Raw genomic sequence first — 16,483 nt, forward strand, 5'->3', positions numbered from 1 at the left:
AAAACGGAAATTGTTAAACGCAAATCTACCTACTTCTGCTCCACTATACTGAATGCCGTTAACAGCTCTAAAAGCATTTTCCAGATTCTTAACAACCTCATCCACCCCGAATATGCCCAAAAAACTATCCCTCCCACACAAGCACTCTGCGATAATCTCGCACTGTTCTTCGAGGATAAAATTGAAACCATTATCCACAACCTGAATGTCTCCCCCTCACTGGACAGTATCAACGGCCCTGGGACTGTCTCCACTGACACCGACTCGGTGAACCTAGGGAACCTACCCTTGGTACGCTTGTGGGATTTCCCCCCCATTTTGGAAGCGGACTTTGAGAGTCTGGTGCATGGGATCACTTCAGGCTCCCCTCTCGACCCTTTGCCCCCTAAAACCTGGAAAGCTTTTGGAGCAGAACTTTTCTGCACCCTTCGCAGGATCTGTAACCAATCCCTGCGTTGCGGATTTGTTCCTACTCCTTGGAAGCAGGCCCTTATCACCCCGCTGCTGAAAAAATCCTCCTTAAACCCAGAGTGTCTACCAAACTATCGGCCTATATCTCTCTTGCCATTCCCGGCAAAGGTTGCCGAGCGTTGGGTGAGCTCTTGTCTCTCTACACATCTGGAGCAGAATCACATCCTGGATGACTTTCAATTTGGCTTTCGTCCAGCCCACGGCACCGAAACAGCTGTCCTCACGGCCATGGAGGATCTTCGTATGCGTGCAGACAGGGGCCAAGCAGTAGCTTTGATCTTACTGGACCTGTCTGCCGCATTCGACACGGTCAACCATATGATCCTGCTGAAGAGACTAAAGGAGGCTGGGGTTGATGGCACTGCCCTGCTCTGGTTCCACTCCTACCTGCGGGACAGGAAGCAGGCTGTGTCCCTTCCTCCATTTCAATCTGCCTTCTCCCCAGTGCCCCATGGGGTACCCCAGGGCTCGTCCATCAGCCCCATTCTTTTTAATGTTTACCTTAAACCTTTGGTCACATTGATAAAATCCCATAGGTTAAAAGCCATAAACTACGCGGATGACACCCAGCTCATTCTCTCTTGGGAGGGGGAAGAATCGATCTCTATAGAATCGTTTCATGAATGCCTGAGAGACACTGCTGGCTGGCTGCACAAAAACTCCCTGCAATTCAATTCCGCCAAAACCGAGGTTCTGTTTTGCGCTGGAAGTCGGATTCCCCGCCTGTTCCCAACCGAATTTTGGCCCCCGGAAGCCCCGGAAAAGCCACTGCCAGTCACCACTGTCCACAAACTGGGTGTCATGCTGGACAACAAGCTTAGCATGGAGACTCAGGTGGCGAAAACAGTGTCCACCTGCTCTGCCCTGCTGCGCTCTTTACGCAAGATCATGCCACTCCTTCCCGCACAGGCCCGAGCGTTAATAGTCAGGTGCACTATTCTTAGTCGCCTTGACTATTGTAACGCTCTGCTGCTCGAGTCCCCAGCTGTACTGTTAGATCGACTCCAAAGGACTCAGACGGCCGCCGCCAAATTAGCCCTTGGCTGGACTAGGAGATCCTCGGCCACAGCGGCCTTAGCCGAGCTGCACTGGCTCCCGCTGAAGCAACGAGTGGCTTTCAAAGCACTCTGCCTCATTTTCAAAGCACTGCATGGTGTCGGGCCCAGACCCTTGCAAGCTATGTTCACTTGGTACACCCCCACAAGAGCTCTTCGCTCAGCCTCAGCCTACCTTGTCACAGTTCCCAGATTCAACAAGGTTCAGGACTGGGGGAAGGTCCTTCAGAGTCGCGGCTGCAAAATTATGGAATAGACTGCCCCTGGACATTCACCAAACATCGCAATTCCTTCCTTTCAGGAAACGTATCAAAACTTGGCTCTTCCCCTAACTACCTACGATGACTACTCGCTCTCAGTTCCCTCCTACTTTCCATCTGAGGAGTAATTTCTCTTGTCCAAGCGCCAGGATACCTGCAAGGTGACAGCCGCGCTATACAAATGTTTTAAATAAATAATAATAAATAACTTCTCTTCTCCACGGTGCAGAGTTTTGTCCAGCCTGGGTGACTGACAATGACTACACCACACACAGAGCTCAGTATTATGCGCCTTTATTAATCTGTGTCTAACCGCAAACTCAACATTCTAAACCTACATTCAGTTCACTAACCTATTACACTTAGGTCGCAGTACTACATAGGCCACCAGAAGCCAAAAGGGTTCCGTCATTGCTAATTCTCTGTTAAATAAAAAATGATTTTTTTTATAAACAAACACAAAATCATAGCTCTTCAGTGAGTGTTTGGGGGCTCTGATCAGATGCCCTGATCGTGTCGTCTGAAACCGGACACAGGCAGTAGAAGAGTCCATGATCTGCATTGGTGAGATAGGAACAACTGCAGTCAATGGCTTTCCAATTGTCCTTTCAGACCCCGACTCTACGTTGACATCAATGCCTGGCATGCGATAAGCCACATGTCAGAAATGTGAGGAATCTTACATATTGGACTTCCCAGGACATTGGGCAGTCACCATGTTTTTTTTTCCGGTCACAAGATGAAAGAGCTCAGCAATGTAGGGAACATCAGGTTTTTGTTTTCTAGGATGACGGACAAGCACTTGATCGCTAATGTCTTTTGCATGTCGGTGCTTGTCTGCATAGGCCTTCATTATCCTTTTATGATCCAAGTCTTTTATAGAGGAGAGGATCTGCCACACGTGACACCGGACATTTAAAAACCGACGGGGGCTTCCGTGGCGCAGGACACGCCTTTGCAATTTACCTACCCTAACTTTTGGCGGCAATCTAGCGGCATCTGTTGGTGTGGTCCCTGAGGCCTTGCTTACTGGGGAAATCATGCTGCTTCAGCTCTGGTGGTGTCTCGCTCCCTAGCTCCTCCTCAGACGCAGACCGAGCGCTGCCCGGACCACAAGACCCAGAGGGCAGCAGAGTCTCGCGGGAGGAGAAGAGCTGCCACACGTGACCCCGGACATTTAAAAACCGACGGGGGCTTCCGCGGAATGCGCGCGGGCGTGCCTGGGTGCTGCCAGGGCAAAGCCCGGGCCAATGGCGGGCCCGTCCACGCCCGTCAGCGGCTGGCAGAGGCTGGGATGGGCCACCCCCCTAAATTCGACATCAAGACCTGAAGTAAGCCGTTCAATAACTTTGGCCTTGGTATTAAGGAGAACACTGTTGACATTTACCTGTTAGCACGAACAGAAAGACAATTGTGGAATAACTGCCCTGGCCTTACCTGGGTTACATAGCGTCTGATTGTGGGTAAATGATCAGTGTATGCCTAAGAAAAGTGATAACTTAGGATATGTGTAAGTCAACACGCAAAGGAGGAAATGGGGGAAGAGTTGCGGGGACTCTGGATGCATTTCTCTCCAAGGCTGAGTCATTGTTAATACACGAGATCCAGCTCACAGAGCGGAGGTTATCATTAGAACCTCTTAATTCACTCTTACCTCAGGCCCCACTGCTAGAGCCTAATATTGTCATAGCGAACAGACAAATAGCACCACAGAGTCTTGTACCCAACCAGCAACAGGCCACCCCTGAACTGCCAATATCGGCTAACTCCCTATGTTCAATACCATCTCCCTCTCCCCCTTTTAGCCGCACCAGGCAATCGAAGATCAAAAGGAAAAGACCAGTCAAAAAAAGAAAAGCACGTAGCGCTCCCAAAACAAGCCAACAGATCACCAAACAGACAAAAAATGGGAACATCACGTATGAGCAGGGAGGGCCGGTAGTTATATTTCCAGCCTCAGATACCCATAAGGAGGGTGGGGACAGCATTAGTTTGACAGCGGGAATGCTAGCCCACAACTGTCTCCAGGGGGCAACGGATATCTTAAAACAGTTGGAAGAGAGACTATCAGCAATAATTAATCCTGTGATGGCGAAGCTGGATGCAATTGCAGCTAGGCTAAGCACAATAGAGAAACATCTAATTATTGATCCACCTAACTCTAGGGCCTCCAAGGGCGATGTGGGTGCTGTGGTATCGACAGAGCAGATGGGGGTACCATTGAGCATCCATTACCGAACAGGCCCCCGCCAACATTAAATCTCAACCCTACACCACAAGGCCCTAGGAACATCAATAGTAGGACCCTGGGTGAAATGCCCACCAATGCCCCAAATTCTACAGTATTAGATCTACCTCCCCAATCTACACCTCTGGTGGTAATTCTGGGTAACGTACCGCCCCTTCCTCATGGTACCACCGAAGTTTATTCACAACTCAAGAACAAGGCGATTCACTGGCTCCGTAATAATGCATCAGTAAGCCCTGCAATAGATCGTAACATCATAATGGCTCGTCGGGTGGGATGGGTGGGAAACTCAAGAAAACATGTAGGGGGGACTGTATCTTTGTAAATTTGAATGACCACACGCTTGTCAAGAGGCTATTTAGAGGAAATAGACCTAGGACGCCTAATACTAACACTGGAATCCAGATTCTCCCCCTGGGTTTCTTCTATCACCCAGATTGCCCACCTAGAAACAACCGATCCTCACATACCAACCGGCAGCCATATGGGCCGCCTACAGTTACCAGAACCACACATTACATCCCCCAGTCAGCTAATCACGTGCCCCAGAGAAATCTCAACACCATACCTAGCCTATGTAATAGATTCGCAGCCCTCTCCTCTTTAGAGGACTGCGACTGACTAAACAGTCCTGAAACACACGAAGAGTCAATGCCGCCTACCGATTTACAGCATACGAGAAAAGGCAGTTTAGGCGAACCTAGGGGCGGAGATTATATTGTTGCCCAAGTTGAGAGCCCGAAAATTGCCCCCGTTGCAGTCTCAGGTAATAAGGCTGCTTATAATGTAATTTCCTGGAATATTGCTGGTCTGGCAGGGAAATTTCAAGATCCAAAGTGGCTAGAGTACATCAGGTTATTTCCCGTGATTTGTTTACAAGAGACCTGGTTGGTGGACTGTGACCTTTTTCTAGAGGGTTATAAGGCTTTTTTTGTCCCGGCCGTACGTTCATCTAGTGGCAGAGCTAAAAGCGCTTTGGCCATATACACCTCTCTGGCCCTGAAATGTGTAATCACCCCTATAACTAGCACCAACAGTAATATTCAAGCAGTCATCCTGAAGCGAGGGAACGTGAAGGTGTTTCTGATTAATTTCTATAACGCAGTGAATACATCAGGGACATGTCAGATTGATCAACTGGGCGGCTTTATTAAACAACACTGCAGAAAAGCTTCACATTGTATGATGCTAACAGGGGACTTTAATACTCACCCATGTGGCAATCCAACAAAAACTGTTATGGGCGAATTGGGTTGTGCCAGAATGGGGGGTATACATTTTGAACATACCAGCCGGGGCGATGCCCTTAACCACTTAATGAATGAATATGATCTGGTAAGCACTATGTCTGTGGTGGATGTTGGTAGCAAACAGGTCATCCCCACATTCAAGGGCCACTCAGGGGTGTCCTTCTTAGATCATACTCTAATTACGGAGGGGATACGATCCCGTTTACTGGGTTTCGAAATTTTAAACAGCATCTACAGCGATCATAACCCTGTCTGTATCCATCCAGCTGGGAACTTAATTGCTTTTATGGGAAAAGTCCTCACCTGCTAGGGCGCTAAAACCTACAGACAGTAGGCGCCATCTCAAGTGGTCAAAAGTTAACCCGGATGCACTTTATGATAGTATTAATAAAACATGTGCTCCAGAATTTGAATCTTGTGTATCTCCTGTCTCCGCCCCATGGACATTCTTAGGGCCTTTGAGACATTCACAATCAAAGTGGGGACGATGTTGTCCACCCCGATTACAGCACCGAAGTCTAGGAACCCAAGACGGTTTGATCATAACTGCTCAAAGGCCGCCAGGGAGCTAAAGTCAGCCCTGAAAGGCACTCCGAGAGACCGTCTGCAGATTTGTTTACTACGCTCATCATACAAAAAAGTGCTAGCAAAGCGCAAGGGTGAACTAAAAGAAATGATCTGGAAGGATCTTTTAGACCCTAGCACTATGAACAACAGTGAGAAATTTTGGGGTATAGTCAACAGACCACTGTTTGACATAGGTGGGGCACCCGAACTAGGCACCAACATCCCTGAAAACGATTGGGTACTGCACTTTAGTTCCATATTTAAGGCTAACACCCCCCTGCCAGACTTGTGCGAGGACGGGCAGGGTGCAACACGGCCGCATTTTACCCCAAGCGAAATCGAGAGAGGAATTGTGGGGCTGACGAGAACAAAGCACCAGGCCCTGATGCCATGCCTCCGGACCTTTATAAATCGAACATGGCATTATGGACGCCGGTTCTTACAGCAGTACTTAATGCAGCAGCATGCCTGGCCTGCCCTGGGTCATGGGGAACATCCACGATCGTACCAGTTTTCGAGAAGGGAGATCGGAATAGCACTACCTGCTATAGACCGATCTCCCTGATTGATTCTGTGGTTAAGGTTGTGGGAGGCGTGGTTTTGAACAGACTGTCAACTTGGACTGAGGAAAACAGAACTATATCGGATATTCAATATGGGTTTCGCCCTTGCCACTCCATACTAGCACAATGCCTAAATCTATATATGGTCCTTGGAAAGTATACCATGGCCCGACGGGGCACCATCTACATGGCATTCATGGATCTCTCCACCGCATTTGATTGTGTAAACCGGGGGAAATTATGGGATCTCATGGGTGCCATGGGGGTGGAGCCTTCCCTGGTCAACTTTGTAAGTGACCTTCACAAGGACACCAAGGCAAATGTAAGATACTCGTTAGACCTTAGGGTATCCAGGGACTTCCCCGTTGAGAGAGGGGTAAGGCAGGGCTGTCTTCTGGCCCCCTTCCTTTTTAACTTATACATTAACGAGTTGGACACGTTTCTGGTAAAGACCAATGCTGATTTCCCTTATGTTGGGCGCAGGGGTCTGCCCGTCTTGTTATATGCAGACGATGCTGTCCTTCTGGCAAGAACCCCCAGAGGCCTGCAATCCCTATTGAATGCCTTTCATGGCTTTATGGCTGACCGCGATCTCACCATAAATAACACCAAATCATATATTATGCAGATAGGGGTGTGCCCAAAGAAACAGCACCCATTCGTGGTAAACGCAGAGAAGGTACCCCTAACTACATCTTCTTCTTACCTGGGAGTCTTATTGGACGACCAGTTAAAATGGAGCCCGCTGGTTCAAAGGAAAAGAGGGGAGATAATACGGGCAAACTCAGCAATATTCAATTTTGCGACCAAAATGGGCAAACGGCCTGTAGTCGCACTATTGAAGATATACCAGGCAAAAAATTTCGCACTGGGTAGCTAGGGCAGCGAACTATGGAGGTACGCACCAGTTGAATGTATCAAGGTGGCTGAGAACACCTTTTTGAAACAGCTACTGGGGGTGCCCAAGGGAACTGCCAATCTAATAGTCCATGAGGAAACCGGAATACCCTTTATTGGCGATACTATAGCACTACGGCCTCTATTGTTTTGGCTCAAGTGCTGGCTAAATAATACCTGACCCTTAATCATCAGCTGTTAAGAGAAGTGTTGTCTCAGGACCATATGCTTAATGTACCATGGCTCAAATATCTAAAAAAATTGCTTTAACGGGCTGGGGCGTCCAGATCTTTTCTCAAACCCAGACCTGATTGTCACCGCTGATGTAGAGTTTGTTAAAAAAAACTTTATACTAGTGAAAAAACTAGCTAGAGATGAGGTGGAATTGGTAAAACCTAGTATACGCAAATGCTTAAAACCACATCCCTAATGGAGCCATGCCTATTATGGCCCATTACAAATCACGAGCGGTTTCTACTAATAAGGTTTCAGCTGGACTACTATCACCTATTGTTATCTGTTCCTAAGGGATCTCATAGAGGCCAGATGTTACCTCCCTGCGGCTGCGACAATATGTCTCCGCAGGATTTGGTTCATTTTTTATTTATTTGTCCTCTCTATAATGCTCCCGGGAGGTTTTTTCTGAAACCTTTACTAAAAAAAAAAAAATGTATTCAGGTCCACCCTGCCCTGTGTTACCTGCAAATGCTAAAACCCGAATGCACTTCATATGTGGTGGGATTTCTTAAATCAGCACTAAAATCCAGAAACGCAAGAGATACCCGACAGTCTTTTTATCCTGCTATCAAATTCAAATTTTAATGACATACCCTACACGTTTGTAAATGAAATGAATTGTATAAAAATTGGGGTAATGATCATGTTACTTATTCTTTTAAAGTTTTATGTCCATGTTGCAATGTTGCATTTATGGTTTTTAACACATGTAAAACTGAATAAAGTATTTTGAAACTGAAGTCTTTTATACAGGTGTCTTCCTCAGTATGTGATCTACTGTTGATGTACCGAGTTAACTTGGTTGTTATGGCTCTCCCAAACATCAAGGTTGCAGGGCTGTCATTTGTGGTTGAGTAAGGGGTTGAACAATAAGCTCAAAGAGTAGGATTCAAGACAGTTTTACGGTTGAGCTTTTCCAATACAGCACGCTTAATAGCATTCTTAATAGTACTCATGAAATGTTTGACAAGGCCATTGCCTTGTGGCCAAAGAGGTGTGCTCTTCTGATGCTACACATTGAAGATGACTGAGAAAGTCTCTGAATTCTGGACTGTTGAAAGGTGGGCCATTGTCAGATTTTAAGATTGCTGAAACACCCCTTGTCGCAAAGATGCAATTTTATCACTTTATGACTCATTCTTGAGTGATAGATGAAAGATCTTCTATCAATGGAAAACTGGAGTATTCATCAACAATCACCATCAGGTGATGTCCATTGTCAAGAGGACAGAGAAGCCAATGGGAATTCTTTCCCTTGTATGATTTGGCAACTCTGAAAAGTTGAAGGTGTGTTGAGTGGTTTTCGATCAAAGGCAGTTGCATAGATGTCAGACCTTTAATTCTTTTTCAACTCTCTCATCATGATGAGGAAACCAGACTCAGTTGGAGAGCTTGTTTTGTGGCAAGGATTCCACAATGTCTTTCATAAGACACTTCAATTATCTTGACTTTGGTGATTTTCATACGGACTTTTTTTTACCTGTATTTTTCTTCACATGCGGCCAATTCAACATGCACACATTTTTCTGAGGTAACCATCAACATTGCACAACCGTCTTCTTCACTTTCACTTGACATTGATACTGTAGAATTCCTTGACAATGACTTAGATGACAATCAACTTCATTTGGTGTTGACTCGCCTCAATTGGTGTGATTGCTTGGCCTTGTGGGCTTTGCTTCAGAAAAGTTTAAGCAGTCATTTTGTCTTGATTTGTGATGCACTGACTTTTTCCTTCACCTTACAAAATGTCTCTCCTTCCAACAGCCTTTGCAAATATGTCCAATGGTGGGACATTTACCTTCATGTGGAAACAAAAATCCACACTGGGAGCACAACATCTTTTTCCATGGAGACATCTCTCAGTGTCCTTATGCCTTGTACTTTTGCTTACTGTTCATGTTCATGACTGACTCACTCTGGGCACCTTTGTCCAACATGTCAGCAGCTTGTCGATCAGCAGGCTCTTCAGCTCTGGCAGCCATGAGATCTCACTCCAGACTAAGAGCTTCTCTCAGCATTCTTTTTCTAAATGAATCAGGCAGGCACCTATCTATAACTCTGAGATGTATAGCTTCCTCTTCATTAAAATCATCAAACTTATAGTGTTTGATGAGCGTGTATAGTTTCTCAACAAATTTGTCGATGGTTTTCTTGACTGAAAATTTTACTTTCGTAATCAACATTTGGCATTGGGTTGTACTTGAAATTCAAGGCTGCTTTGATTTGACAGTATGTGATTTCGTTAGCTGGCAGCATTTTCTTCATGACTTTTTTTACACCTTCACCATCGCAATTCTAAGGTATTTGATAATCTTCATGTCATCTCTTCTTCTATTGCATCAATTAAATCATCAAATGTCTCTATTCACGTAGTCCATCTGTCACTAATATTTTAATTTTTGGCAGTATCAAATGATTGTGGTGGTTTCAGGAAGGAGGTAGCATTGTAACCATTTATGAGATTGGCTGACACTGAGGGTGGAGTTCTCTCTGACACTGTCTGTTGTCCACTATGACCAGCTTCATCCATGGCATCTCTAAGACCCTGTGCTGCGCTGGCCTCTGGGTCATCTTGGCCAGTCTGTGAAACCTTGATCATCCTCTTAGTCTCCATTGGAGTCCATCACCTTTATGGAGACCTATGGAGTTGTTCTGAGCCACCACCCGGCAGCTTTGATGGTGTGCCTCTTTTTGTATGGATGGCTCCATAAGCCCAACCATGAGCACTGCCTCTGGGGCCACTCCACCCAGAACTGGTGACTCTCTATACTCAGTTCTGGTAAGCAGATGACCATTTCTTGTATTTGAATTGCTTTATTTTTAGATGTCTGTTTCTATTGTCTGACACCTGGTTGATCTCTGCTTCGCAGGGCTTCTGATTGCAGTCCTATCTTGCAATTTGCTGTCGATTTTTCTGCTCTTTAAAAACCTGCTTGTATCCGCCTTTAACATTATTACTCTGTATGATGTATAGCTTTAGGTTTTGTAGTAGGCCTGTACCGTTTTTTGTGGATATCCCAGCAGGTTATTGTCCAACAATGTGTAAACTTCTCAATGAAGCTTTTGTTATCATCAAATACTTCACACTGGCTGCAGTTGGGCTTTGACTCAACATACACCAAATGTCAATTCTGCACTTCCACTGAGGCACACGTGGAATGCACAAGCAGTTTTCTAGACAGCAGCAAACTCTGGAGGAATGCTGTTAATCTTCGCGTTACTTATCCCATGTCTCGCCAACAGCTGTAGCATCCTCCCCAATCTGAGTACCTGACAATGACCATGACACACATGGAGATTAGTATTAGATGTCTTTATTCGTCTGCATGTAACTGTGAACTCAACATTATAAACCTGCATTCACTTCACTACGCTCTAACACACGTCACAGCTCTACTGAGTCCATCAGGAGCCAAAAGGGGTCCGTCATTGCTAACTGACATGACACTACACTCAAAACTGCTGATGTGCAATGCATCTCCTCACAGGACTGCGAATCACCTCTCCTGCACTACACATACTCGACACGGGACTCCGCATCTCTTCAAAACCAGGACTAAGGTACTGTGGTCAGGGGGCCTAAGTGGCCCCTGTAGCTGGTCCAAAATTCATCGCAGTCGGCCTAAACGTTTGACTTTGCCCTGGTCTAGCGAGACCAAATAACCAAAGCTTGTCCTTTTTGCTTTTGAAGCTATTTTCACTTAAATTTTAAAATTGCATATCTCCGGTTCTACTGATTGGATTTTTTTGACGTGTTGGTCTTGATTAATTTATTAAACACTAGTCTATTTTTTCTAAATTGGTGAGGGACTTTTCCTGTGTTTTGTTTTTACCCTATTACTGTTTGAAATGCTGTGTAAATACTTACACATTGCCTCTAAGTTAAGTCTGCCTGCTCGGTGCCAAGCTACCAGAGAGTTGAGCATATGTTAATTTGGGGTTTGCTTGTGACTTCACCTGACAAGGATTGTGGTTGTTGCTTGAGTAGGGTTTCACCCTCCTCAACCACTAACCTCATTTTTTACATATATGTGTGTGTGTGTGGGTGTACGTGTGTGTGTATATCGCTAGCATCGTGGAACATCTGTGTCTAGTTAAACGTAAATCTATGCTTACCTGTCCGTACAGACCTTCCCAATATCATGGTGGTCGATATTCTGGCCACAATATTTTTGTACAACAATATTTTGAAATATTCTGACAGTATTTCACATGTTTACATACATCATCATGCACCACCATTATCATTCACCAACCTCAATCTAATGTCTGTTCCTGAGGGAATTAGAATAAATGCATCAGAAAAGGCTGTTTTGTGGGCTTAACATTCTCTGCGAAAGAAAATTTGAAATGTAATTTTTAGCTTGAGCACCTTGGGTCTGTTTTACATTTGGTCAATAGAGGATACATATACTGGAAATGTGTCATCCTTAAAATGATCTCAGAGTAGCTGTAGGAAGCTGGCTCTCTTTATAGTGTACTGAAACGTAGGACAATGTGCAGAGGAGAGAGTCCAGTGAGGCCCTTATTGGTTTACATAGGCAAAAGTAGATAATACTAAGGCTCAATAAATGGTATTGTGGGCAAGCAGTTAGGATTATCAGAGGGTAGTGCTAAGCTTGTTGTACTCACAGAGGCAGAAAATGAAACACACACTTTTAATAAATCCAAGACCAATTTGCAAACATAATATTGATTTTCATATAATTTTTCAGACTAAGAACTTCGTTCAACAGTAAGTACTTTTAAAGTTATGAATTTTTATAGTTTGGAAAATAGATGCATTTTTACAGGCAATTATGCACCATTGAAGTCAATGAGAAGAAGACAAAAATGCACATACAATTGTACAGTTGACTTTTAAGGTTCACCTCTTTGATTTCTGTAGTTAGCATGGTCAGGTCCAATGTATCACCAGCGGTTTCTAAGGAGAGTCCCGGATTCGGACGGTAGTAGGGTGCTGAGGGCTAGCTAGTGCGCTAAGGGAGAGCGGGCTACATGAAAACACACTGCACAAAGGGCCTTACAGGTAAGTCCAAGAGGGCCCACTCGAGGGAGCAGTTCACAAAGGCCTCAGGACCATGGGATCACAGCAAGATCATCATTACTGGGGCTGGTGGGGCCAGGTGCAGAGAAGAGAGGTCATTCAGGCAGCGTACATCAAGATTTCCTCGCAGCCAGAAACAGGCAACTTTGAGCAGCAGTTTCGAGACAACTGGGCCACTCGTGAAGTGGGTCTCAAGGGTTTTTATGTCCCTTGACGGGTGCTTGCTTCCTAGGCAGTTGAGTCTGGAGAGGACTCCTTATCTCGGTGCAGGTTGCAGTAGGTCCAGTACCCCGGGTATTGGTGCAGTAGGTCCTGGTGTCCCCATTCTTGGCGGAGGGATGAATCTGCTCCTATTGAGCTTTTCTACCACTTTTGGTCCAGGTGCTGACGTTTGAGTCACCGGGGAGCAGCAAGTCGGTAAGTCCAGAGTCTGCGGTTCATGTCTGCTGCTGCAGGGTAGTAGAGACTCTACTCCTAGAGAGGTCCTCTGGTGACTTGGCAACGGCTGGAGGGACTCCAGGGTTCTTGGAATTCTCACAATTGCAGGACGAGACAATACAGCCCCAATTATTGCCAAGTTCTTGAGGCAGCAGGAATGGTTTGGTACCAATGTCTCTACAGTGGGCCTTCAGTTCTCAGGAAGCAGCTCAACTTTGTCTGTATCCTCTTCTTGTCTGCAAATCTAAGGTTCAGGGTCCAGGGATGCCACTTAAATACTGAATTTACAGGTGCTAAAGAGGAACACAGACAGTAGCCAAAACGAATTTCGTTGCATGCGCTGCATCACCAAATGCGATGCAGTGCGCGCAACGAAATTCGTTTTATTTATTTATATGTTTACTTACCTGTTAAACTCCGTAATCCATACATTACTACCTCCACCCTGCCACTACCCCTCCCCACGTCACCGCCCTGCAGAAACTCATACTACTGACCGCAGCTGACCCTAGCCCTGATAGGTTATTTTCCCATCATCTCCTCAAGATGGTGGATTTTCAAGACTGGAGTCCACATTGCCTGCCACACCTTAGGGGTGATGATGATTGAACATGTCCACATCTCCTCATCTAACAAAATTTCCTCCCTTTCCTCCCACCAAAAGTGTAGCAGGAAAGAGGGGTTTGCATCCTCCACTATCTGCAGGTACCTGGGTTGCATTGCAAAGGTTGCTTTGCCTTTAAAGCTTCCGGCCTAGGAATGCCATCCTGTCCTGTGGAGGTGTAAAGCACCTCCGCTCGGAGCAGGCTTTGTTCCTGGCCTCTGAGAGTGCTGGCCCTCACCCTATGAAGTCAGAAACATATCTGATGGTGGCAGGCTGGGTGAAACTTGACAGAGACCACAACATTGCTTGGTAGGTTTTCAGGGTACCCCCTAAAAGTCTCCTGCGTGCATTTGTAAATAAATGCACCACTGGCATCAGTGAGGATTTATTAAGACAAGAAGGTTAGTACCAAACATCTTAGGGTACAGTGAAGCCATCATTGAGTTAGGAAACTCATAATGATAAGTATCCAGCCTATGTACTCTCTATGGCTTCCTTGTGTACTTGCAATATCTAAGAATGGCTCAGATATTGCAGGGTCATATCTTCTCATGCAGATATGTCCACACATAGGGTGTAGTGCACCCTACCTTAGGGCTGTAAGGCCTGTTGTAGGGCTGTGTTACCTATACCTCATGTAGTGTATGAGGGCATTGCACACAGGTCTCTGTGCCATCTCGACTCTAGTATTTTCTGCACATAGACACACAGCCTGCAGTGGAAGTTTGCATGGTCTTGGTGAGGGGTCTGTGCGGTGGAATAATTGGTGCTGCAACCCCAGTGGGCCCTTTTCAGTACCCTTGCCCTAGGTAGCAGGGGTACCATTTACTAGGGACTTACAGCGGTGGCTGAAGTTGTGCCAATCATGGAACAGTTTTTGGAAAGAGAACTGGTTCTGGAAACCTGGCTAGCAGGGACCCAAGGCACTTACAGTTTGAAATCACATCAGGCTTCAAGCAAAAGGTGGGGGCTAACCATGCCAAAAGAGGCAATTTCCTATAGCAGCTCACCAAAACTTGTCTGGAGCTTTGAATGTGGCCTTACAATTATGTTGCATTATTCTGCTTGAAAGAAATAAAAGTGCTCACTCTTGAGACACCACACTTCCTGAATGCCCGATCAATGACCTTCTTAGTTAGTATGAAAATATATCCCTATATTTTCACCAAATAGGGTAACAAGCAAGGAGCACAACATGACAAAACTGAGCTTGATCACTGCCCTCTACAATGCCATGTAGTGTGCCAAAAATGACATTTTATTCAATTTTATATTTATGTTCTAGTGTTGCTCTCAATCAGTGGTAAAAGCAGATGCTGTATCTCACCTGCAAAGTTCACTGAGATAGCCACTCGCCCGTAATTGCAAAGCATCCTGTGTAAGGGGAAACAGCCTTCCAGTTCGGTTCAGATCATTTTTAGCGTCCCATGCGTCTCACTTGCGAAATTGTTGATTACAAAAAGGGCTTGGAGCTCGCCCATTGCGTATCATTTGTTGACATTAATGCCCTGTTCTTTGCAGCCTTCTAATTGGCTAGCACACTGCAAATGCCACATCGTTCAGTGCAGTGGAGCAGGGACCAAGCATAAATTGATTCAACTTAATCTATGCCCGTTCGCTGCTCGCGATGTGATTGAGGTACCATTTCCCCATAGCATTGTTTTTCTGGTTTCCTTTCTTGTTGCTTGCCCGTCTTCCCTCCCCCACCCTGTCATCCTCCAATTTCAGGTACTGTGGTAAGTGCAGGCTCCCTTTTGCCAGGCTACTGGTTTCTTTTTGCTAAGGCTCTCCATGAGTGCATGCGATTTCCAGTTGTAGTTTCTCTCAGGGCTGGTCCTAGGATTTGCGAGACCCTGGGCTAAAAGGGAATGTGCGAGGCCCCTCTAATCTAGATAAGTGGCCCCTTGCACAGAGACCATTCACAGACACTGCGGGACGCCCATTGTCCAGCATTTTTGCGCCCCCACAGAACTTTTAGCCCACAAGCAATTCTCACACCCTCAGTCTGATAGGTGTGAGAACTGCTTGTGGGCTAAAAGTTAAAACTGTGGGGGCGCAAAAATGCTGGACAATGGGCCTCCCGCAGTGTCTGTGAATGGGTCTCCTTTCAATTGGGACAAGAGGCCTCTCCCTCCTCTAGGCCTCCAGACACCATCCCTGAGAGGCCCAGGGAGGGGGGCCCCTCCCATTGACCCTAATTGCAAGGAGACATCTTTCTTTAAAATGGATCGCCAAGGAAACAACAGGACACACCACCGGTGCGGGCCCCATGCTGGTGGGCTGAGCGCGAGGCCCTGGGCAGCTGCCCACACTGCCCATGCCTAGCGCCGGCCCTGGTTTCTCTTGTGTGCTTACGTCTCATCCCTCCCCACTGCTCATTCCATGTTCTTCTCTCCCATCCAGGAGCCCAGTTGGGCTTTCTCCAGCAGCCGTGGAGTTCACTTCTCCTTTTAGCTGCCAGAAAATAGTTTCCCATGCCCTCCTAACAAACACTTGTAATACTTTGTGCACCCAGCAATATTGTCACTAGGTTTGCATTAAAACATTTTCAGCACAAAATTAAGGAAAGGCAAAGTAAACACCAACGTACATGTTAAATAGTGAGCAGTTTGTCAGAAGACATTGCCTGACGCTTGACCTCTACTTTCAACTAACACCAAATGGTCGAGTTAAAAGAAATCCTTTAAGGTTATTTTGGGTCTGTTTCAGCCACTCCCACACCCATACTTCCACCGCCCCTGCCGAGACATGTTGACTTTACCAATGCCTGTTTTTCCTTTGACTCTGGGTAACTTTGCAGATTCGGAGCAGCACTTGTTTGCACAGACTGTGCTTATACTTGT

The 16,483-nt window shown here is 46.0% G+C and overlaps 1 long non-coding RNA gene across 1 annotated transcript in view; it reads left to right on the top strand.

The window, feature by feature from the left end:
* The window catches only part of LOC144825259 (uncharacterized), a 298,854-nt gene that overhangs the window by 118,116 nt on the left and 164,255 nt on the right, over positions 1-16,483 (top strand). The gene's annotated exons all lie outside the window — the stretch shown is intronic.

The sequence above is a fragment of the Lissotriton helveticus genome, chromosome 3_1 (genome assembly GCF_964261635.1).
Source record: "Lissotriton helveticus chromosome 3_1, aLisHel1.1, whole genome shotgun sequence".
NCBI classification, from domain to species: Eukaryota; Metazoa; Chordata; class Amphibia; order Caudata; family Salamandridae; genus Lissotriton; species Lissotriton helveticus.